This window comes from Balaenoptera physalus (assembly GCF_965194825.1).
Source record: "Balaenoptera physalus genome assembly, chromosome: 8".
NCBI lineage: Eukaryota > Metazoa > Chordata > Mammalia > Artiodactyla > Balaenopteridae > Balaenoptera > Balaenoptera physalus.
Window position 1 is genome coordinate 66169752 of NC_138887.1, and position 25634 is coordinate 66195385.

The 25634-nt window shown below is 37.7% G+C and overlaps 2 long non-coding RNA genes across 2 annotated transcripts in view; both read right to left on the bottom strand.

Moving 5' to 3' along the window:
- The window catches only part of LOC309665638, a 105659-nt gene that overhangs the window by 68417 nt on the left and 11608 nt on the right, over window positions 1-25634 (bottom strand). The gene's annotated exons all lie outside the window — the stretch shown is intronic.
- On the bottom strand, window positions 19015-22867 carry LOC309665586. Its single transcript, XR_014266544.1, has 2 exons — window positions 22793-22867; window positions 19015-21904 (listed from the first exon to the last, which is right to left on the bottom strand). It is a non-coding gene; the product is annotated as an uncharacterized lncRNA (long non-coding RNA).

Below are 25634 nucleotides of genomic sequence, written 5' to 3' on the forward strand. Positions count from 1 at the left end.
AAAAGTCATGAAAGAGGTATTGGTAATATGGCGCTGCAACATTTTAAAATTATTTATCTCCTATTTTGTCACAAGGTAAGAGTTGTTTCCTCTATTTTTCCACTGATGCCCTTCTGAATTCATTTTTAAACATCTTTTAAAAATTGGAAAATGTATTTGCCAAGTTTATAATTTACTCATTTTCATGGGTTATAAGTTTAAAGCATAATTGTCTTTTCTACATGATATTATTCTAATCCTAGCACAGAGTTGAAAGGAAATTGCTAGATTTACCTATCCCCAATATTCATGGAATATTAATGCATTGGATTTCTCCTCTGTGTTTCTCTTGAGTTCGTAGGAAAAGCAATGTGAATTTTAATCATATCACATCATATAGGAGGTATGAAAATTTTTCAACACTTTATGCTATTTGGTAGAGTTTATTCTTTTGCCTGGTATAATATCTAAAATTGCATTTTGAAGCATAAACTCAAAACAAAAATCTCTCACTTAGTTTTTAATAGTCACCCCACCAAAGACAACAGTGAACCTTCTGGAATCTGAAGATGGGAAAAAATATCCCCCAAAATGAAGCTAAGCCATAAGACATAAAACTTGATTTTGTAGTCCAGATACCCCTTCTCCCCTCTGCCACCCAAATATCCCTAATTGTATATATATAATATATATATATAGTTAACATATATATAACACACATATATATAACACATATTTATACAGAGTGGAGGGTTGCTCATGGGATTATGGTGTCTAAGAAGCCCCAGGATCTGCATTTGGCAATCTGGAGACCTAGGAGTTCCAATGAACTCAGGAGCACTGAAGGCAGAAGAAGTGGATGTCCCAGCTCAAAGACAGTCAAGCAGAGAGAATGAATTTTCCCTTACTCTGTTTTTTGTTCTATTCAGGCCTTCAACAGATTGGATGAGGCCCACCAACATTGGGGAGGGCAATCTGCTTCACTCAGTGAATATGTTTAAGAAAATATCTGTGCACCCCATGGCCCAGTCAAGTTGACATTTAAAATTAGCCAGCATACAAATTAAATCATGGTAGAATGTCAGAGAGCTTATAAGCTACCTAGATATTTAGCCTCAGAAGAGTTCTAATGAGAGACAACTTATGCATCAAACTGCAGCATCTGTAATTTCTACTGTTTAGCAGACTTAACCTCCTCCCATCCTCTGATTCCTTGGAAATTACTTCCTCCATTCTATGTCTCTGATGAGATATCAGTTATGCTTTAGTAATGGTCAGTCCCAGTACTCCATTCCCCTGGAAACACTGAATAGAAAGAGAAGCATATTTTGCAAGCAGGGCCAAGGGGAGTCCTGCCTGGGATTCATATAAAGCTGTAGAGAAGAATGCTGCTTTCTTTCTACTGGTTGTCAAACCAGGATGGTGTGAAGTTGTGGTTTCAAGTGGCCATCTTCTCTGGCCACATGGAGAAAACTGTAACAAAAAGTAAAGAGACCATCATGCAGAGAGAAGAGACGAACAGAAACATGACATGGAGGGGAAGACAGAGTGTTAAAGATTTGAAACTCTCGATACAGTTGGCCCTGAAGGCATCATTCCTGGACTTTCTGGTTAAGTGAGCTAACAATTTTTTGTTTTAAGTTCATTTGAATTGTGACCAAGAGAACCCTGGTTAATACAAACTATGGATTCCTCTGCAAAGTGTGATGAAAGATAAAATGCAAAATGTGATTAGGGGCAAACAAACTCAAGGGCACTGTTGAGACCCCTTATGAATTTAGATCTCCACCAACCTCTGAGAAATTGGCCAATGTCTGATTTCATAACTATACACTACACAAGGGCTGAAACTTCATGTTTAGTAAGCAAAACTGTTATGATAGATCTTTTGCTAATTAAAATACTTATGCTAAAAAAAGAAGGGTTCCAAAAGGCATAGAATGGCATCTGGGTCCCAGGGATGGGTCATTGTCTCTTGCCTTTTGGGCCCCTTCCCCACATACCCTGCATCACAGCATGGCCTTCCACTATAGCACATGTTTCCCAATGTCCTAATGTAACATCAGTCACACAATACAGTGTCCTGCAAATGGTGGATGGGTTGGATTGTGTTGTCAGAAATTTAATACAACCAGAAAAGACATAGAAATCATTGTATAATCTGGAGTAGGGGGCGGTGGGGGAGGGAGTCATTCTATTCTGTCATAGTATAAAAACTGAAAAATATTCTCAAGATAGATATTAAAAATAAAGGAAAATGAGGAGCCTCATTTCACGGAATGACCAACCTCTCATTTCAGATTTTGCCCTCTCTCATCCTTTTCAAGTTTATTCCATGTCTCTGCCCAGAAGGCCCCTGTGTAGCCACACTAAGGAAGTCAAAGCTTTTCCATCTTCTACCAAATCCTAGTCAGTATAATATACTGACATTAAAAAAAGAGACATCATTAAAAGTCAGATTTGGGCCAACATTTTTTTTTCATGACTCACATACTTTCTCAGATCCTCTGGATCCACAGAATAACCAAAACACTAATCTCTCAGCCATGTCTTTTGAACGGTACCAGCAAAATGAGCAATAATCACCCCACACTCTATCCATTCATTACAGCCAAACCCCCTGTACACAGATAGATGCCATGTTGAACAATGGCCTTATCCCAGCAGCTCTTCCATAGCATAGAGCTCTGGCATTCACTCCCTCCAGTGAGGTCCCTCAGCAAAACCCATATAGTCTAGCAGACTAGGACTTGGAAGGAATGCTTCTTCAAGGATTTACTACAAGTGATTTTAGGAGAGGTTCCTTCTAAAAACAGGAGGGTTTAGCTCCAAAAGAGCTCACCTGCCTTTTTGTAAACTTCACAATTTTCATGTGGAAATAATCCGTACAGATTTAATGTTCTCAGCATTTATTCATGTTTGTGGACTTCCTTCCAACTCCCACACACATTTCCCACATCCTGCTTCTCTTGAAAAGTGGAATAGTCTAGGTTTGCTCAGAGTGGAGCATAATGGAATAACTGTTTCACAGTTCCCATAAACTCTGCTTTCAAGTGGGTCCTCCAGACTCTGCCCTTCAACCACGTAGTATGTTGCAGTCTCCTGTGATCCAACTAGACTCAGATTCTTCCTCCCCTCCTCTCACATGGCCGGGTGCCCAGACCCTGACCCCTGCCATTTATGGCTCCTCTTTCTCTTTTCTTAGACTTTCCCATTGTTCGTTACGCTATGTGTCTTGATCATTTGCCAGCTCATCATGTGTGGTTGAACTCTAATCCTCTCCAGAGTTAAACTAATGAACGCGTTCTCTCTTTTACCACAGAAAATCAATTATTTTTGCCTTAACATCAAACACCTTAAATAGCTACTTCAGAAACCCAAAGGGATAAAGGTAGAAATCTAAGCCAAAAAACCCACCGAAACCACATTTCCCTGCACGAAAAAACCCAGAAACCCTGTTACAAATAGCAATGCAAGGGTCAAAGGCTGACCCTCTCCTATTGAAACTTATCTTTCTCTCTGTTTTCCCATACATTTGAATCTAATTTGTTTTCCCTCAAAAGGTGGAAGAGCTTTTCACACTTAGTGGAATTTACTTCTAAAGTATTCACGTCAACATTACCAAATGTTGTAAGTCCTGCTTCACAGTTTATATACGTGTATATATTGTATTTAATATATGCATATGATTCATAAGTGCTTAAGTAGGCCCCAGATAAATAAATACTCATTTATTCAACAAAATATGCTTTGAAAGCTCCTGATGCCAGAGGAAGGGACAGTGACAAAAGGCCAACAATTTGGGATGTTCTGTGGGAAATGGATTCTATGGTGCAAGAGGGGATATGTGTAAGATAGTTAGAAAGCTGGTATGGTATAGGTGTGGAGTGGCATGGGCTAGAGTGGGATTGGTAGTGGTGGTGGAGGACGAGAGGAGAGGGATTTGAGAGAGATTTAGGGTGTAAAATCAATAGTCTGTGTTGACGGACTGGATTTGGGGTTTGGGCAAGATATAATTTCCAAAGTGTGATGTATCAAGGAACTGCTAGGTTTCTGGATGTGTTAACTGGATGGTTAAAGTACTGTTCATGAAATTAGGAAACAGTGGGAGAGAACACTTAGGGGAAGTAGATTAGGAGTTTGGTTTCAGAGAGGTTGAGTTTGAGGTACACCTGAATTCATCCCAAAGGAGATATCAGATAGGTAGTTGGATATACACGTCTGGAAGTCAGATGAGTGGTCTGTGCTGGAAATACAAACTTGGAAGTTGTCAGTGTGTGGTTGTTAACACCATGAAAGTAGATATGGCCATCTGGCGTGAAGCTGTAGAATGATAAGAGTCCCTAGGAAAGTGCTTCCAGAAGGAGAAACTATCAAAAGAGACGAAGAAGCTAGGGCCATAGAACTAGAAGGCATTGAGGGAGACTGCAATAAAACAGATAATAAAACAGATGCTGTAAATATAAATGCAATGAAAATATGGCTAATGATACTACAAAGTCACATAAGAGCTTTTTGTACTTATGGACATGGACTTAAAAGCTGTTTCTGTGTGTGTGACATAAGTTTCAGAAAACTGGAAGGGATGGATCAAGAGTGGAGTGACTGAAGTAAGCACGTGCCAGGCAACTTCCAAGTGCTTTACAGGCATAATTGTATTTAATCCTCACAGTAACTCTTACAGATAAGGATACTAACGTTCAGAGAAGTGAGACAAGATGACCTGCCCAAACTCACACAGCTCTGTGAGGCAGCAGCGCTAGAGCTCAACACTCAAGGTTAAAGATATCTGATTGAGTTTTGTTGTTGATAATCTTTTTTTTTAATTAATGATGAAATACTCCTTCTAAAAGTGAAAGCGGAATAAATTTGCAAGTCACCTTTGAAATATTCAAAACAAAGAAATAAAACATGATAGTCTTTATTTTAAGGTGTTCCTTCTCATTTTATGAATACATGAACATATTTTTAAAACATGTTTATAAAAGCATCTGCACCCTGCCCCTTGCTCTCCCTATTTCCACTCTGCAGAGCAATCACTTTGAACACTTTCAGCTGTGTGGTTGCTCTTGGTTATGCTGCTGAATTTGTTTTCATATTTCTAAATGATATGCGGTGGATATAGCCCAATTACACATGCCCACTCTCCCTTCTGTTCCGAGCCAATACAATTATATCATGATTTCAGTTATAGAAAACCATGTTATATATTGGCATAACTTTGTAAATATTGTTCATTAGAGACAGATGTATCATGTTTATATTTTCTCTTGAGTTAATAATTGCTTCATTTTAACTTGCATGCTTTTTAATAATCCTATTCTTAACTTCCCACCCTAAGGTGACATCCTTAGTGTCACCATAAGCCAATCGCAAGTTGTTTCAAAATGCTCAAGTTTGTCAGCTAAGCCCTTCCATTTCCCAGCATTTTCATGCCTAGTTATGTTTTTATTCTCCTCTGTTTACTTTCTGTCTCCCAGCTTTCCCTGGAGGTGTGCTCTTCTCATAGGCTCTCACTCCATCCTCTTTCAAATGGAATCTATTATCAGAGGGTGGAAAGCAATCTGATACCTGTCCCAGGTCATTGACATTTTGAGCATTGGATCCCTCAACTGTGAAATGTAAGGACTTGTTCCCTGTAGAAGGCAGGTGAATAAAGGACAGAGGGATCCCACTGGCACCTTGAAATCAGTCTAAGAGGCCATCATGCGTCACTGTGGGTGTTGGAGTGTTGTCTCACCAGCCTCACAGCACTGGCATGTTGATTTAAGACAATAACCTTCCACAAGGACCCTCCCTCCACAAGGATCCTCCCTCCACAAGACTGGCGCCATAGTCATTCCTAGTATAGAAACATTCAAGTGAAGGCTGACTTCAAAGCAATCTATAAACTCTATTAATCTTTCATTAAACCAAATCATTCCTTAAAGTGTAATTTACGTAAGTTGTTTTTCCTAGTTGTTAAAGCACATTACTAAATATTTTATAAGTGATTGCTGTCACTATGTCAGAAATATAACAACATCAGGGAATTTTACATTCATTCTTAGGAAAGTAATTATGCAGTAAGTTTTAGAGAAAAGAAAACTGGTTTACAGTCACTATTCATTTATTTTTGCAAGGACTATTGCTATTTTAGAAAAATCATGCAACTTTAACTATGTACCATTGAAAACTAGATACTGTTACATATTTCAGTTGGATTGTTCAATCTAATTGCCGATCACTGTTAATTTGGATCTAAGCTGGACTTTATAAGGGGCCATATTATTTTGCTCTACAGACAGTGACAGTCTCTGGTTAAGGACGGCATGCGACGGTCCAGCCACCGCAGGGGGTCTTCCAGGTCCCCACGGAGAGGGGTAAGGGACTGAATAGCACCGTGAGTATGGGGTCAGAAGGACCAAGACAACTGATGGTTGCAAGGCACTTTATTTAGAATTTACTGAATCTTATATAGACAGAAGAGGAACTCCTTATTAGACAATGAACCCATAGAATTTCTTATCATCTCAGTTCATTCACCACCATGGACGTCAACAAGTTTACAACGACCATCCTTGAACATTATCTTCCCTTAACCAGGCACACACACAGCCCCCAGCCATAAGGAACAACCAGGACTCTCAGTTCCCTGAGGTCTCCTGGCTTGAGATAGCTTTGCTAATCTCTTTTACATTCCTCAGGCCTGGGACAAAGAGTGCACTCCAAGTCAAGGGTAAGGGCTTTGTTTTCTGTGAGAGACATACTGTCTCCTCCAGGAGTTACCTCCGGCTAAGACTGCATGCTTCCCACAACGGCACACAGACCACACTTTGCAGTAAGTGATAAAACCTCTTTAAGTTGTGAGATCTCTGCTGGTCAAATTCCACCAACAGAAGTTCCCTGGCCTACTCATGGGCTAGGTCAGTTGTATGCACAGTGAGGTCACAGCACTGGCAGCGCCAGAATTTGGTAGGAAAATTCTTGGGCCCCACTTCAGACCTCTTCAGTCAAAAATTCTGTGAGCAGTTCCTAAAGCCCTCGGGCCTGAAGCAGTAGTTCTCAGCGGTTAGTGTATCAGCATCACCTAGACACCCGTTGCTGGGATTGACCCTAATTAAGCGGTTCCCAGGTGATGCTGACGCCACTGGTCAGGGGACTACACTTTTCGAACTGATGACCTAGGCAAATGAAACACCATGTGAATGTCACCATATTACTAAATGGAAGGTGACTCTCTTTGTCCCACGATTTTGTTCGAGGGAACTTACCCGATTTCCTTTGGATGTATGCACATGTAGGGAAGAAAAGGGAGAGTCCATCCTTGAACACACACTTATGACACCTACTCTGTGGCAGGCAAAAGAAAGACAAGGACCACACCCTGGAGTTCACACCCCAGCAGGGGAAAACAACAATAAGCAAACAAGAAAACAAAACATTTTGTTATGGTTATTTTACATGCTTTAAAGTGCTAAAAAGAATAAGTGCTGTGCTAATAAAGTGCCTAAGAGGGGAACCTGAGTATCTGGGGGAAATCAAGAAGTGATTTTTCAGCTTGCAATCTGAAGGATGATGTATTAGCTTTCTATTGCTGCTGTAACAAATTACACAAACATAGTGTTTTATCTTACATAATGTTTTATCATACAGTTCGGTAGGATAGAATTTCGACACAGATCTCACTAGATAAAAATCAAAGCATCAGCAGGACTCTATTCTTTCCTGGAGACTCTAAGAGAGGATCTGTTTCCTCACCCTTTCCAGCCCCTACAGGCTGCTCTCATCCTTGGCTCATGGTTCCCTCCCTCTGTAGTTAACACCAGCAACACTGCATCTCTCTTCGTGCAACTTTCTTTAGAGCCACATTATCCTCTGACTCTCCTCTTTCTCCTCCCTTGTCCACTTTTAAGGACCCTTCTGATTACACTGGGCCCACCTAGATAATCCAGGCTAATTAAGGTCGGCTGATTAGCAACTGTAATTCTATCTGCAACTTAATTACACCTTAGCATGCACACACACACAGGTTCTGGAGGTCAGGATACTGCCATTTTTAATGCCTGACATTCTGCTTACTACAGATGACATGAATTTAGCAGAGTTAAAAGAAGAGAAAGAACATTCTAAACACGTGTTGCTCTAAAAACAACATATGTGGGTGGAGACCCAGGGAATGACAGGAGCATGACATTTAAAAAGGTGAGCGAACTACACTGTGACCTGAGTAAGAAAGGGAAGGAGAATATGGTGAAAGAGGAGGATGGTGTTTAGGAGACAGGGTCTCCAGAAGACATGAATTTGCAAACAAATTAATTAAAATTATAATTTTGGCAGAGGAGATGAATGAAAACAAAAAATAAGCCACCAGAATATGCTGGAATCATATTAAAGCAAACATACCCCAAAACTTTTATCCACGTAATGAGCAGACATATCCAACTCTCAATTTCAAAGTGACTATTTCACTTTGTAATAATGATTTATCTATTGCTGGGAATGCTTAAAGTTAGACTCAGTTTTCCAAGATTTCTGCCAGAAATATCAATAGAAGAAAGGTCACTGTTCTTGAAAGCTACGTGATAGGTGAAGAAAGTAGGAGAAAGAAAAGTTTCCATGTTATCTTTCTTACCCAGGCAAACTAGTTTTTATCTATTTGATATGATAATAATTTTTAAAGGATAATTTATCATTGTGAGCAAACGTTACACGGAAATTGCAATGTAGAAATATTTCCCTTCTGGCATCTAAAATGTTCTGAGAGACACCCAAGAAGATCATTGGTACATAAGATAATTAGTCTATTTTGCCCTTGGGAAGACCCTAGAAGGGACTACTGTTCTGAGTCTAAATGCAGTTCTCTGTGCTAGAGCAGGGGCTCTTAGGCAGCCTGAAACTCCTGACATTACCTGCAAAGTTATCCACATAGGTCCATTTTTTTGAGGGAAGGAGATCGTGGCTTTAATCAAAGGATTCTCCGACTTTAAAAAGCATAAGATTTTTAGGGCAGTAAAACTGTGATGGTACAGTGGTAGACACGTAACATTAAACATTTGTCCAAACCCACAGAATGTACAACACCAAGAGTGAACTCTAATGTATGTTACAGACTTTGGGTGATAATGTGTTGATGTAGGTTCAAAGAGGTATAAGCATGAAAGCAGGAGCACCATCCCAACTGATACCCACTGTTCACATTTTGGTAAACGTCTCTGCAGATTCCTCTGTCCCTCTTTCTATCTCCACACACATTCCCACGTGCACATACACACACACACACAAGTTAAATGTATATATTTACATATGAATAATTCTTCATAGAAAGAATACTCAAAGTATGTTACAAACATGAGTCTATGATACTAGCACTATTTATATATGGTTAATCTCATTGATGTTATTTTCTGTTGGCATTTTTTTAATAATGATAAAACGAACATTACGGTGGCTACATCCTTTTACACTCATTTTCTCCTTGGGAAAAGTGTCAGGGTGTTATTTCTGCTTCAAAGTATAAAATAACTTAATCAACATCATATTTCAACATCAACAGCATATTTCTCTCATCAATCAGCCTTGGACTGATTGGTAATAATCAGAAGGTCATACCTTCTTTTGAGAATTGCCTTTATTCTAATATTTATTGACATATTTCTCTTTTATTAATTGAATTTTAAACCTCATTTCAGATTATGATAATTTATACATTTTGACAACATGTATTTTCAGTTTATAATTTTAACCTTATGTATTAGCTAGTATAGACTAAATTATTTAACAACTAGGCCTCTAAATTTATAATGGCTCATTCAATGAAGTGGTTTTGGGATCCAGGTGCTTTGATCTTGTGACTTTACTGTCAGCTCCTGCCTTATCATCTACATCCAGCTGAGGTGGGAAGAGAAAATGGAGGAGGTACACTGGCCTTTTGTAAATCTTGGCCCATAAGTTAGCATGCATTACTTTCACTTATATTTCACTGGCTACACTTAGTGGCAAATGGGATGGGGAAATTTAGTCCCTGGCTGGGCTGTTACTTCCCATCTACAACTGTATACTCTAGGAAGGATGAACAAAATTTAGGAAACAGATACAATTTCTGATACAACTTGAACCGTTTTGACAAGCAGAAGTTTTTAAGTCTTATGAAGTTAAATCAAACATTCTTTTTCTTTGCAAATTACTTTCTGATTCATTGTATAGGAGCATGGAGACTGAGCAGAAGGTGGTAACCCAGAGCTCGCAACACTTTTCTCGTTGGGCTGGGGAGATAGAAATGAAGTTCAGAGCCTCCAAGACAACCAGGACTTGAAGGATTGAGATCCCAGAAAAAGAAGGGACTGCAGAAAAGGAAGCCCACCCTTCTATAGATAACCTGCCCTCGATGCATTTGCTGACCCCGAACCAGTGCAAGTGTTGTGAGAAACCATGCAGAAAGCAGCTTCTAAAAGGCTAAACCTTTAAGCAAAGGACGCAGTGATTGGATGGTTCCAGGAAGACTGAATTTTGAGTTCACCAGGGAGGAATGGCTCAGGCCCAGGAGGAATGAGAGCCTGAAGGAGCTATGCTCCAAGAGTAAGGGCAGATCAAAAATAAAATAGCTTAACCAGATATAACTGCCTACCAGAACGAAATTAAATCTCCTAAAAAAATGATATCTGGTAATTCCACTTGATAGCTCTCTGTACCTGTTTATGACCAGAGTGATAAACTGGTTACAGGGAACCCGGAATGATTCACTACTTCCCCTTCTCCTCCCTTATCTTTTGGTTTCACTGAAAGAATGCTGGCTAACTGCTTTGGAGATGTAAGGTTGCTTTTATTTATTTATTTATTTATTATTTATTTATTTATTTATTTATTCAGAGGACATGATTTGCTTGTCCTGCCATGAGTTAAGCAGCCTCTGTGGATTGTTAGAAAGAAGGTTTTCTTTCTTCCTTTTTATCTCCTGTGGGCCATGGAGATCCTACAATTCTGGAATAGTTGGTGGTTCACGTTTGACTTGGCTCCGGTTAAAAATGGGAATTTTTAAAAACGAAGAATTTATTATTGCCATTTAATGGAATAGTTGGTGGTTCACGTTTGACTTGGCTCCGGTTATAAATGGGAATTTTTACAAACGAAGAATTTATTATTGCCATTTAAAAACAAATTGTAAAACAAGCAATTGGGGCTTCCCTGGTGGCGCAGTGGTTGAGAATCTGTCTGCCAATGCAGGGGACACGGGTTCGAGCCCTGGTCTGGGAAGATCCCACATGCCGCGGAGCAACTGGGCCCGTGAGCCACAACTACTGAGCCTGCACGTCTGGAGCCTGTGCTCCGCAACAAGAGAGGCCGCGATAATGAGAGGCCCGCGCACCGCGATGAAGAGTGGTCCCCGCTCGCCGCAACTGGAGAAAGCCCTCGCACAGAAACGAAGACCCAACACAGCCATAAATAAATAAATAAATTTATTTAAAAAAAACAAAACAAGCAATTGGTTTAGGTATTTGATATGAAAATATAGTCCCATTCCTTTATTTTAATGTTGCTATATAACTGGGGGCAAAAATACATTCTCCTTCTCAACTTTCCATGCTCCATACTTGCTCTCTGTCCTTAACACTAAATGTGCTAACTTCCTTGGTTTTTTTTTGTTTTTGTTTTTAAATTAATTAATTTATTTTTAGCTGTGTTGGGTCTTCATTTCTGTGCGAGGGCTTTCTCCAGTTGTGGCGAGCAGGGGCCACTCTTCATCGCGGTGCGCGGGCCTCTCACTATCGCGGCCTCTCTTGTTGCGGAGCACAGGCTCCAGACGCGCAGGCTCAGTAGTTGTGGCTCATGGGCCCAGTTGCTCCGCGGCATGTGGGATCTTCCCAGACCAGGGCTCGAACCCGTGTCACCTGAATTGGCAGGTGGATTCTCAACCACTGCGCCACCAGGGAAGCCCAACTTCCTTGTCTTTAAATCACACTTTTTTTTTTTTTTTTTCACACACACACACTGTATTTTATTTTTACAAAAGATAAATAGACTGACACCAAGCATTGTACATGGATGACTACAACAAAAGCAAGAATGATTGCAATTACCAAACATGAAACACACTCATACTATGTCATAATATTGACATTCAGTCCAGTAATCCTCCTCTGTAACAGCTCCTTTACTTTGCAGTGAAAATTGATTTGTATATTCTTTGCCTCTGAGTCCTTGTGGGATTTTTTTTTTTTTTAATTCAGACAGAGAGTCACAAAAATTATACTCATCCTCATCAGTTCACTCAGTCCCATGTAATTGTTTTTTTTTTTTATCTTGATCTATTGTTAGCACTTTTATGAGTTCATCAGTTTTTCATCAGAGTTCTGAAAATGCTTATTCATTCAGTTCAGCAGTACAGTCAGTTACCAGAAACCTGTACTTGTCAGAGTCTTTTCCATGAATTTCTTGAAGATGAAACCCTTTTATAGGAACATATTTGCAAAATCATCAGAGTACACCCAGAACTGTCTGTAAATGACAAAAGACTTAAAAATGACCACGGTAAAAGATTTGATGAAAGTTCATAATAATGCAGTTGACAAGAAAATTAGTTATTTCTGAGATATACATTTTAAAGTAATAACTAGGATTATTACTTATAACATTATACCAGAACATATAAGATTTTTAGAAATTTCATGTAATGTCTGAAACATTTATATTAACATATTTCCATACATATTTCCATACAAATACAAATATAAGATTTTTAGAAATTTCATGTAATGTCTGAAACATTTATATTAACATATTTCCATACAAATACAAATATAAGATTTTTAGAAATTTCATGTAATATCTGAAACATTTATATTAACATATTTCCATACAAATAACCCAATGAAAGTTTAGTATTAGTTGTTTTGTTTGCTTTTTTATACTGCAGGTTCTTATTAGGCATCAATTTTATACACATCAGTGTATACATGTCAATCCCAATCGCCCAATTCAGCACACCACCATCCCCACCTCACCGCAGTTTTCCCCCCTTGGTGTCCATATGTCCATTCTCTACATCTGTGTCTCAACTTCTGCCCTGCAAACCGGCTCATCTGTACCATTTTTCTAGGTTCCACATACATGCATTAATATACGATATTTGTTTTTCTCTTTCTGACTTACTTCACTCTGTATGACAGTCTCTAGATCCATCCACGTCTCAACAAATGACTCAATTTCGTTCCTTTTTATGGCTGAGTAATATTCCATTGTATATATGTACCACATCTTCTTTATCCATTCGTCTGTTGATGGGCATTTAGGTTGCTTCCATGACCTGGCTATTGTAAATAGTGCTGCAATGAACATTCGGGTGCATGTGTCTTTTTGAATTACGGTTTTCTCTGGGTATATGCCCAGTAGTGGGATTGCTGGGTCATATGGTAATTCTATTTTTAGTTTTTTAAGGAACCTCCATATTGTTCTCCATAGTGGCTGTATCAATTTACATTCCCACCAACAGTGCAAGAGGGTTCCCTTTTCTCCACACCCTCTCCAGCATTTGTTGTTTGTAGATTTTCTGATGATGCCCATTCTAACAGGAGTGAGGTGATACCTCATTGTAGTTTTGATTTGCATTTCTCTAATAATTAGTGATGTTGAGCATCTTTTCATGTGCCTCGTGGCCGTCTGTATGTCTTCTTTGGAGAAATGTCTATTTAGGTCTTCTGCCCATTTTTGGATTGGGGTGTTTGTTTCTTTGATATTGAGCTGAATGAGCTGTTTATATATTTTGGAGATTAATCCTTTGTCCGTTGATTCATTTGCAAATATTTTCTCCCATTCTGAGGGTTGTCTTTTCGTCTTGTTTATGGTTTCCTTTGCTGTGCAAAAGCTTTGAAGTTTCATTAGGTCCCACTTGTTTATTTTTGTTATTATTTCCATTACTCTAGGAGGTGGATCAAAAAAGATCTTGCTGTGATTTATGTCAAAGAGTGTTCTTCCTATGTTTTCCTCTAAGAGTTTTATAGTGTCCAGTCTTATACTTAGGTCTCTAATCCATTTTGAGTTTATTTTTGTGTATGGTGTTAGGGAGTATTCTAATTTCATTCTTTTACATGTAGCTGTCCAGTTTTCCCAGCACCACTTATTGAAGAGACTGTCTTTTCTCCATTGTATATCTTTGCCTCCTTTGTCATAGATTAGTTGACCATAGGTGCGTGGGTTAATCTCTGAGCTTTCTATCTTGTTCCATTGATCTATGTTTCTGTTTTTGTGCCAGTACCATATTGTCTTGATTACTGTAGCTTCGTAGTATAGTCTGAGGTCAGGGAGTCTGATTCCTCCAGCTCCGTTTTTTTGCCTCAAGACTGCTTTGGCTATTCGGGGTCTTTTGTGTCTCCATACAAATTTTAAGATGATTTGTTCTAGCTCCGTAAAAAATGCCATTGGTAATTTGATAGGGATTGCATTGAATCTGTAGATTGCTTTGGGTAGTATACTCATTTTCACAATGTTGATTCTTCCAATCCAAGAACATGGTATATCTCTCCATCTGTTGGTATCATCTTTAATTTCTTTCATCAGTGTCTTATAGTTTTCTGCATACAGGTCTTTTGTCTCCCTAGGTAGGTTTATTCCTAGGTATTTTATTCTTTTTGTTGCAATGGTAAATGGGAGTGTTTCCATAATTTCTCTTTCAGATTTTTCATCATTAGTGTATAGGAATGCAAGAGATTTCTGTGCATTAATTTTGTATCCTGCAACTTTACCGTATTCATTAATTAGCTCTAGCAGTTTTCTGGTGGCAGTTTTAGGATTCTCTATGTATAGTATCATGTCATCCGCAAACAGTGACAGTTTTACTTCCTCTTTTCCAATTTGTATTCCTTTTATTTCTTTTTCTTCTCTGATTGCCGTGGCTAGGACTTCCAGAACTATGTTGAATAATAGTGGTGAGAGTGGACATCCTTGTCTCGTTCCTGATCTTAGAGGAAATGCTTTCAGTTTTTCACCATTGAGAATGATGTTTGCTGTGGGTTTGTCATATATGGCCTTTATTATGTTGAGGTAGGTTCCCTCTATGCCCACTTTCTGGAGAGTTTTTATCAGAAATGGGTGTTGAATTTTGTCAAAAGCTTTTTCTGCATCTATTGAGATGATCATATGGTTTTTATTCTTCAGTTTGTTAATATGGTGTATCACATTGATTGATTTGCGTATATTGAAGAATCCTTGCATCCCTGGGATAAATCCCACTTGATCGTGGTGTATGATCCTTTTAATGTGTTGTTGGATTCTGTTTGCTAGTATTTTGTTGAGGATTTTTGCATCTATATTCATCAGTGATATTGGTCTGTAATTTTCTTTTTTTGTAGTGTCTTTGTCTGGTTTTGGTATCAGGGTGATGGTGGCCTCATAGAATGAGTTTGGGAGTGTTCCTTCCTCTGCAATTTTTTGGAAGAGTTTGAGAAGGATGGGTGTTAGCTCTTCTCTAAATGTTTGATAGAATTCACCCGTGAAGCCATCTGGTCCTGGACTTTTGTTTGTTGGAAGATTTTTAATCACAGTTTCAATTTCATTACTTGTGATTGGTCTGTTCATATTTTCTGTTTCTTCCTGATTCAGTCTTGGAAGGTTATACCTTTCTAAGAATTTGTCCATTTCTTCCAGGTTGTCCATTTTATTGGCATAGAGTTGCTTGTAGTAGTCTCTTAGGATGCTTTGTATTTCTGCAGTGTCTGTTGTAACTTCTCCTTTTTCATTTCTGATTTTATTGATTTGAGTCCTCTCCTTCTTTTTCTTGATGAGTCTGGCTAATGGCTTATCAATTTTGTTTATCTTCTCAAAGAACCAACTTTTAGTCTTATTGATCTTTGCTATTGTTTTCTTTGTTTCTATCTCATTTATTTCTGCTCTGATCTTTATGATTTCTTTCCTTCTGCTAACTTTGGGTTTTGTTTGTTCTTCTTTCTCTAGTTTCTTTAGGTGTAAGGTTAGATTGTTTACTTGAGATTTTTCTTGTTTCTTTAGGTAGGCTTGTATAGCTATAATCTTCCCTCTTAGAACCGCTTTTGCTGCATCCCATAGGTTTTGGGTCGTCGTGTTTTCATTGTCATTTGTCTCTAGGTATTTTTTTATTTCCTCTTTGATTTCTTCAGTGATCTTTTGGTTATTTAGTAACGTATTGTTTAGCCTCCATGTGTTTGTCTTTTTTACGTTTTTTTCCCTGTAATTCATTTCTAATCTCATAGCGTTGTGGTCAGAAAAGATGCTTGGTATGATTTCAATTTTCTTAAATTTACTGAGGCTTGATTTGTGACCCAAGATGTGATCTATCCTGGAGAATGTTCCGTGCGCACTTGAGAAGAATGTGTAATCTGCTGTTTTTGGATGGAATGTCCTATATATATCAATTAAATCTATCTGGTCTATTGTGTCATTTAAAGCTTCTGTTTCCTTATTTATTTTCATTTTGGATGATCTGTCCATTGGTGTAAGTGAAGTGTTAAAGTCCCCCACTATTATTGTGTTACTGTCGATTTCCTCTTTTACAGCTGTTAGCAGTTGCCTTATGTATTGAGGTGCTCCTATGTTGGGTGCATATATATTTATAATTGTTATATCTTCTTCTTGGATTGACCCCTGGATCATTATGTAGTGTCCTTCCTTGTCTCTTGTAACATTCTTTATTTTAAAGTCTATTTTATCTGATATGAGTATAGCTACTCCAGCTTTCTTTTGATTTCCATTTGCATGGAATATCTTTTTCCATCCCCTCACTTTCAGTCTGTATGTGTCCCTAGGTCTAAAGTGGGTCTCTTGTAGACAGCATATATATGGGTCCTGTTTTTGTATCCATTCAGCCAGTCTATGTCTTTTGGTTGGGGCATTTAATCCATTCACGTTTAAGGTAATTATCGATATGTATGTTCCTATGACCATTTTCTTAATTGTTTTGGGTTTGTTTTTGTAGGTCCTTTTCTTCTCTTGTGTTTCCCACTTAGAGAAGTTCCTTTAGCATTTGTTGTAGAGCTGGTTTGGTGGTGCTGAATTCTCTTAGCTTTTGCTTGTCTGTAAAGCTTTTGATTTCTCCATCAAATCTAAATGAGATCCTTGCCGGGTAGAGTAATCTTGGTTGTAGGTTCTTCCCTTTCATCACTTTAAGTATATCATGCCACTCCCTTCTGGCTTGCAGAGTTTCTGCTGAGAAATCAGCTGTTAACCTTATGGGAGTTCCCTTGTATGTTATTTGTCGTTTTTCCCTTGCTGCTTTCAATAATTTTTCTTTGTCTTTAATTTTTGCCACTTTGATTACTATGTGTCTCGGCGTGTTTCTCCTTGGGTTTATTCTGTATGGGACTCTCTGCGCTTCCTGGACTTGGGTGGCTATCTCCTTTCCCATGTTAGGGAAGTTTTCGACTATAATCTCTTCAAATATTTTCTCTGGTCCTTTCTCTCTCTCTTCTCCTTCTGGGACCCCTATAATGCGAATGTTGTTGCGTTTAATGTTGTCCCAGAGGTCTCTTAGGCTGTCTTCATTTCTTTTCATTCTTTTTTCTTTAGTCTGTTCCGCAGCAGTGAATTCCACCATTCTGTCTTCCAGGTCACTTATCCGTTCTTCTGCCTCAGTTATTCTGCTATTGATTCCTTCTAGTGTAGTTTTCATTTCAGTTATTGTATTGGTCATCTCTGTTTGTTTGTTCTTTAATTCTTCTAGGTCTTTGTTAATCATTTCTTGCATCTTCTCAATCTTTGCCTCCATTCTTATTCCGAGGTCCTGGATCATCTTCACTATCATTATTCTGAATTCTTTCTCTGGAAGGTTGCCTATCTCCACTTCATTTAGTTGTTTTTCTGGGGTTTTTTCTTGTTCCTTCATCTGGTATATAGCCCTCTGCCTTTTCATCTTCTCTATCTTTCTGTAACTGTGGTTTTTGGTCCGCAGGCTACAGGATTGTAGTTTTTCTTGCTTCTGCTCTCTGCCCTCTGGTGGTTGAGGCTATCTAAGAGGCTTGATGGTAGGCTCTAAATCACATTTTTAGTTTCAAAAAACTTATTTTTGTTACGTTCTACAAATACCTTCCATTTAAATTTTTTAGAAAAAATCTAGAGGGAAAAAGCCATAGAAGCTAAAACTTTTCCTACTTCTAACAAATAAGAAGGCAATAAGTCTGCTTGTAGAAGGTGTTTTTGAAAAAAAATTAATTTCTAATTATATCTTGGTAAATAAACCTTATTTCTTGAGCAAAATGGGTTTTTAAGAAATATAATGTGAGATTCTGGAAATGGAGGGTGCAGCAAAAAGAGCATACGCCCTTTCTATCATTGTATTGCCATCCTATTGTATTTCAGCTTGTGGACAGCATATTATAATTAAATTGTGTGAGTGTGTGTGCAAAAAGTAAGGGCCCAATTTAAAATTTAAGTTCATTAGTGGCATCAGTACAAATTCTCTGGTCTGAAATAGAATCCTGCCCCCTTCTCTGACACACACAGAAATTAAGAGTATCCATGCATGTCAAATACAGCTTAAAATAGTTGGGCGTTTAGATAAACATAAAAACTATGTTCTATAAAAGTGAACTAAATCCTGTGGGGCATGTGGGGAAAAAAATAACTACTTTTGCTCTATACTTTTGCCTTAAGGATATTCATGAAAGAGCTTTTTTTATTTTGTATTTATTTGAAACATTTCATAATTAGTCCCTAAAAGAACTGTTAGACTCACCATAAGGTAGAGAAAATAAATACATTTTTAAGGTCTGGATTTCTATTATATTTAGATTTTAAAAGTTTAAGCAAAGCTTGCTAATTTCACTCCATTCTTTTTGTAACAGAACCAGTTCAGAAACTTGTGGTGCATCAGTTTGAGAACAATTTTATTTTACCTGTACAGATTTCAATTTTATGGGTCTTTTACTTTTCAAATGTATAATATATAGATATGCTCTGTCTTTATACTAACTCATTCCATTATAATTTTTACTGAGACTCTCATCTGTTTACCTAAATCTTTGTTGCTTCAGGCCCATGCATATTTCAAAGCAGAATTCATTTTGTTCTTTAAAAGCATTGAACAAACCAGAAAATGCATCATACCATATACTGAGATGGAGAATACTGAATTTGTGTGCTTTTTTCCCAGTAAAAAAACATTTAAAATTTTATCAGGTGACATTACATATTTTCTACAATTCAATTAAGAGTTAATAGAGATGCTAAGAAACAAGACCTATGACTAAATACAAAGAGAAAAAAGACAATATAAACAGACCCACAGGTGATTCAGGTATTGAACCCATACATTAGTAACCCCTAAAGAATATTTTCAAGAAAATAGGTGAAAAATCATCAGATCCCAATGACTTCACCAATGAATTCTTCCAAATATGTAAGGAATTAGGCTAGCATAACCTTGACTCTAAAACCTGACAAGTCATTATAAGAAAGGAAAATTACAGGCAAATTTCTCTCATGAATAAAGATATATAAATTTTTAACCAATATTGTCAAATCGAAGTAAATAGTATATGAAAAAAAATACTATATCATGATCAAATTGAGTTCATTCTGGGAATGCAGAGTTGGTTTAACATTTAAAAATTAATTTAATTCACCACATTAAAAGAAGAATTTAAAAGCTGATCATCTCAAAAGATTCAGAAAAAGAATATGATAAAATCCTATAACCATTAATGATTCTTAAAAAAACCATCTTGGCAAACTAGGAACATAAACTTCTTGAATCTGACAAAGTATTTATAAAAAGTATCTATGAAAACATTTATATGTAATGTTATAATACTGAAAGTTATCACCTTGACTTTGGACATAAGTTCAACACTGTGCTGGAGATCCTAACCAGTGCAATAAAGAAAAAAATAGAAAAAGAAAAAGGATTAGGGATTGTAAATGAAGAAATAAAATTATCCACTTTTTATAGACAATTTGCTTGAATCAGTGGATAATCTATCAGAATTTACTTTTATTTCATTTTTATATACTAGCAACAGTTAGAAAATGAAATTCTTAAGAAAGATACTATTCATAATAACATCAAAAATATCAATACATAGGGATACATCTAGCAAAAATTTTGCAAGACCTCTACACAGAAAACTATAGAACATTATTGTGAGAAATTGAGGAAACCCAATATAATTAGAGAAATACATTGCGTTTAAGAATTGGAAAACTCCATGTTGTAAAGACATCATTGTTCCCCTACTGCAATGCAAGCCCAGTCAAAATAGCAATAGGATTTTTTTTTAAGTGAAACTTGACAAACTTTTTCTAAAACTTATATGGAAACACAAAAGGGTCTTAGTTAAGACATTCTCGACGAAGAAGAGCATCATAGGAGGACTTGTTTTACTAAGTCATTATAAAGCTATTTAAGAGAGTGTGTTGCTAAAGCAAGGATAAAAGAATAGACCAATGGAATAAACAGAGAGCTTATAAAAAGGCAACAGATGTAGAGGTACTTGGTTCATGAGAGAGAACTGGGGGAGATGGGAAAACAACAGTATTTTTAATAATAATGATAATGGAAAAACTGCGTATCCATACAGGAAACAAAAATGCAACTTGATTACTATCTCATACCATACACGAAACTAATTACAGTTAAAGTATAGATATAAATGTGAATGACAAAACACTAATAATTTAGAGTGCAAGAAAGATTCAGATGTCCACTAAATTTTTCCTCAAAACTGTGACTACTGAAGACCATACACAGACACCATCTTCGGGGCGTTTCCAGATGACTTCAGGGAAACGAAAATATAACTCTTCACCACCCCCCCAATAAATCCTGCAGAATTCATCAAATGCCATTAAATAGTGGTAAGATGGGAATGCCCAGGTGGTCCAGTGGTTATGACTCCGTGCTTCCACTGCAGAGGGCCCAGGTTCAATCCCTGGTTGGGGAACTAAGATCCCACAAGCTGCGTGGTGCAGCCAGAAAATAAATTAATTAATTAAATTAAATAGTGATAAGACAAGATTAGAGTTCTGGAAATTTTAATCTGGTGTGTTTGAGGGGAGTGGACCTGAAAGCGAGGAAATTAAGAAGCCCCAGCAAGATTTGACGTATTTGAAACTTTTAATAATATTGTTAGTTTTGAAATGGAAAGAAAGGGGCAAATCAAAAAGACACTTCAAGAGGACTTGGCCATTGGGTTGATGGTGTTGGCAAAGTGGGGAAAGGTCATAGTGACTCAGAGGTTTTGAGGCTTAATCATATCATTAACAAGGGTAGAAAATCAGACGGGCAAACTGCTTTGGGGAAGATAATGACTGAGTTTGAGATAATGGCAGGATATCCAAACAGAAATGCTCAAAAGAATGGTAGAAATAAGTTACTGGAAATAAAAAAAGGGGCCAGGCTTAGAGTGACAGAGTAGGATGTCAGTAACGTCTGCGGGTAAATGACACATGGCTGGCTACTCACTGTCTGTCCCAGTTCTCTCACATCCATTCACTGAGTTACAATTGTGGTGTCATCTGCGTAAGCTCGGCTGGTTTTGGAGTAGAGAGGAAAGGACGGTGCTGGTACAGAGCCTGACAATTCTTCAGAGGGCTGCCTGTGAGTAACTCTTAAGTCACACAGATTCTAAGCAAAATACTAAACTAACCTTGTCTTAAGGACTTCTAGATAAAGAGTTGTATCAATAGACCCTGGCAAACTACTCCATTGTTCCACTAGCATTAGAATCTGTCACGTACTTTCTTTCATCAGTTAAGTTAACCCTCACCCAGCAGAATATTAGTGGGGTATGAAGCCTCACCTGAAGACCAGTCCACTTAATTTCTTCAGTTGAGCTGAGGAAGGACACTGGTCATCTGGTACGGAAGAAAAGCCTCTTCATAACTCTTTTCCTATTCGCTCTGGTACAGGGATAAGGCACTAGATAAATATTCATGGCCGTGCGTAATGGATGTCATTGGTCACTATCCCTCTAATGGATGGCACCTGTATGCAAAAAAAAAAAAAAAAAAGTCATTATTTAATGGAAGGAAGTTCTAAGTGGTCCAGATTTCAGAGGACTGCGTAACCATGAATATTTATGTAACACATTATCATTTAAAAACACTTTTTAAAATCTTTTCAAAGCTTTCTAATTGAGCTATAAAAATTCATGCTAGCCTAGAATAGGCACGCGTGCTAAGTGTCCAGAAGTGCCGTATCAACCCTCTACTACAGTTTGAGTGCTGAGGCTGTGAAGGCAAATTCTCTCTCCCCTGCTCCTATGAAATCAATTTTCCTAATTTTCTCTGTAACAGTTCTTATTTCCACATAACTCCTTGCTAATAGTTATTGCTCAAATTATGTTGACCTTGAGGCCCTATTTATAGAGAATTTTTAACAGGGGGGAAGTACTGGGACAAGAGAAGAAATCAAATTCCTAGCGTCTCCCATAAAGACCTGCTTCAAACAAGATCAGGTCTTTATCCTTGCCTCCCAAGAGAAGATGGTCTTCTAACCCCAATAAAGAGAATTCAATAAAATAAAATAAACAAGAGTAAAGGCACGTGGCCAAACACACCTGGGTTAGGAATACAAATCATTGCCCTAACTAACTAACCATAACTTTCATGGCAGGTTTATGATAGTGATAAAGGCCTCAGTGATGGGAGTGAGCACAGAGTCCTAAGCTATTGCATGAAATCTGTTTATGGTTCAGAGCAGAGATCAAGAGCTTTTATGCAAGGACTCAAACCGCACACGTGCTTTAATGTACTAAGAAATAACCTTTTCCCCTACCCCTGCATCCACTTAGAGACTCTGCTCTGCCCAAAGTTCTGGAATCCCTATCACTCAGCATCAGCTGCTTGGACTAACCAGGGATGGACCCCTTACCCATGTTTGACCAATCGGAATTCTCTTCCAGAAAACTCGTACTGGGAAACGGTTTGCTACACGGATCAAACTGGAAGGTCAAAGAGACATGGGGCCAAGGCTTTCATTCTGGAACAGTTATAGGAATCCAGTGTTCAAAGACAAGAGTAAAGTAGGTGAGAGGTGCTGAGAGAAGATACCACGTAGCCCCAGAGGGACAAAATCAGCTGCATCTGGGCTTTCCACAAAGAAGCCAGGCTCTACTTTGTGCGATTGTAATCCACGATGTCCACCTTGAAATTCTGTCTTCCTACTTGTCCCAAAATGCAAAAAACAAAAAGCCCTGCAAGAAATATAACATCATGTCAACTTTACTCATTGTTAACTTTACTGTTCATTAAAAAATACCTTTTAAAACAATTTGTAAGTTAGATATTCTGGTTTCTAACATTGAGTCATAATGCAGAGCCTTTTAAAACATACAACACCATATTTTCTAAGCGATGGAAATTAAACCTATCATCTTTAACCTAAAACAATGTTTTATAAATCTCAAAAATTTGTCTAAAATTGGAATATTAAAAGGGCAGCCTATGCAAAGTGCTGTTTGAAATTTAGCTCTGCTATGGGTCCAGATATTCAGGAAAAAAAAAAAAATCAAAGCTACTGATTCACTGACATTAAGGAAGGAATCATTTCCCAGAATGAGGTCTAAGTAATACATCCGAATTGCTGGAAGAATGAAACGTCTTGGAGTTACACACAAGAAAAAGCCTTATCCTGGCAATCACACCCTATCATTTAGGTTTTCTGGGATCATGCCTGCCTTGAGAAAAAATTTTCTACTGCTTATACATGCCAAGTCACAAGAATTTCACTCATCTATGGTTCATTAATCACTTACTGAGACCAACTTGGTGGGTGGTTTGGGAAAACGGTACAACTAACAACCTCTTCCCTTCCTTCTTCTTTCCTTTTGCTTGGGGCAGCACCTGCATGCTCTATTTTCTTGTTTCCCTGAGAATTTCACCTCTCAGTTATTTCACCTTGATCAGTCTCTCCCTGTGGATATATATATCCTCTGTATTCACTCACTTTCTTCCTTTTTCTCTACCAACTATGTCCCCATTACCTTGGAAGATTTCTCTCTGCAGCCCAGGGCCAAGTTCACCAGTGTGCAATCTTTGCAGTTGCATAGGTCTCTTGGCTAGAAGAACATCCTGCTTGGTTTAATGCTCTGCAGTCACTGTTTTGAAATTCTTCATTTTATCTTTGAATTTGTGTTTTGTAAATGAAGTCTAATGGAACCGTGGAGCATGCATATGAGCAGAGGAGATGGCAATATGCATGTTTATTATTCATTGCCACCCCATTCACATGTAACATTTGTGATGTTCCATAAGCACAGAATTCCAGTGGACACATAATGCGTGGAAGTTCTGCAAAACTCAAAGTGAGTACAAGGTTAAGTGTTTTAAGTCTGTGACTGAATAAGTGCGGGCACTGACAGCCCTGAAAGACCACATGAACCAGAAGTTCTTCTGCAGAAAGAAGAAAACATCCAAGGAAACTTATATTCTTCCTTACTCATCTTACTTCCTTGTGTTAGGCAGTTATATTTAAAATGATGACATCGAAGGAAAGGAAAAGATAGGGCAACCGTATTTACTTTACTTTTCAGTCCCTCCTAACTCACCAATAAGATGAAGACCAAGTTTTGGTAGACTATCAAGACCTGGCGCACATCAAGATTGGAAGAAAAACAGTTGAGTTAGTTTTATGCAGTGTTTCTACAAAATACTATACATGTTCATGTATGAGCTATGAAATTCGAACTGTGTGATTTTGGTGATTTCACATATGAGTTAAATGCTCTCATGCTTGCATTTAAAACTGAATAATCTAAAGGGTAAAATTCATGCCAATAATTTAAAATTTTATTTTTCTTTACTTAGAAGGACATAAAATAGCAAATAAAACACCATGACAAGTTGGTGGGGAAAGATCACAACAAAAGAAAAAACTTTTTTTACTATCTTTAATTGCACTTTTTTCCTGCTTTTTGAATGAGGGGTATTACACTCTCATTTTGCATTGGGTCCCACAGATCACACAGCTGGCTCTGCTGAAGACTTTTCAGTTGGAATTGTGCGCCTCATTTTTACTAACTAAAGCTGAGAAGCATTACATAGGTGCTAGGAATATTCTTGAATTATGGAAAGGGAAGATCAAATTGGTGGCTCTTTGAAAACTCTTTGAAATTTTTTTTTGCATTCTCAACTATTAAGTAAAACTAATTCCTTCTCAAACAAGAATAACCAAAATAATTTTTAAAATTTTTTATTTAAAAATTTTTTTTAATGACATCACTTTATCATGAAAAGTAAAGTTACTTTTTTCTACTGGTTTTCACTGAGAATGTATAGTATATTTCAGCTATACTATGGGTTACATAGGCTTTGGCCAACATAGGAAGCACAGCATCTACACTATTGGCCTGGGTTGGGAACCTTACCGTCAATCCAATCTCCAGGAGAAATGTGCTTTAAGTGCCAAATAACTGACAAACTAACTTTTGTTCCATAGCCTGTTTGTAAGTCGAGAGCTATTGGATTTTAGTTTACATTTTCTCACTGTTCAAATATTATGCTTGATATACTGAATTTGTTTCATGATTGGAAATTTTGTTAATGTTGATTTAGCCAGTTTTGAAAAAGAAAGTTTCAAATTTTGCACCACAATTCAGACATCTCCTGCTCATATTCTTGTTTCTGTAATTACTACAAGAAATAGTAGTAAAGACTAATTGCCATTTTTCGTCATTCATTTCCTAGAGACCCCAAAGATTAGATGTTTTCTATGA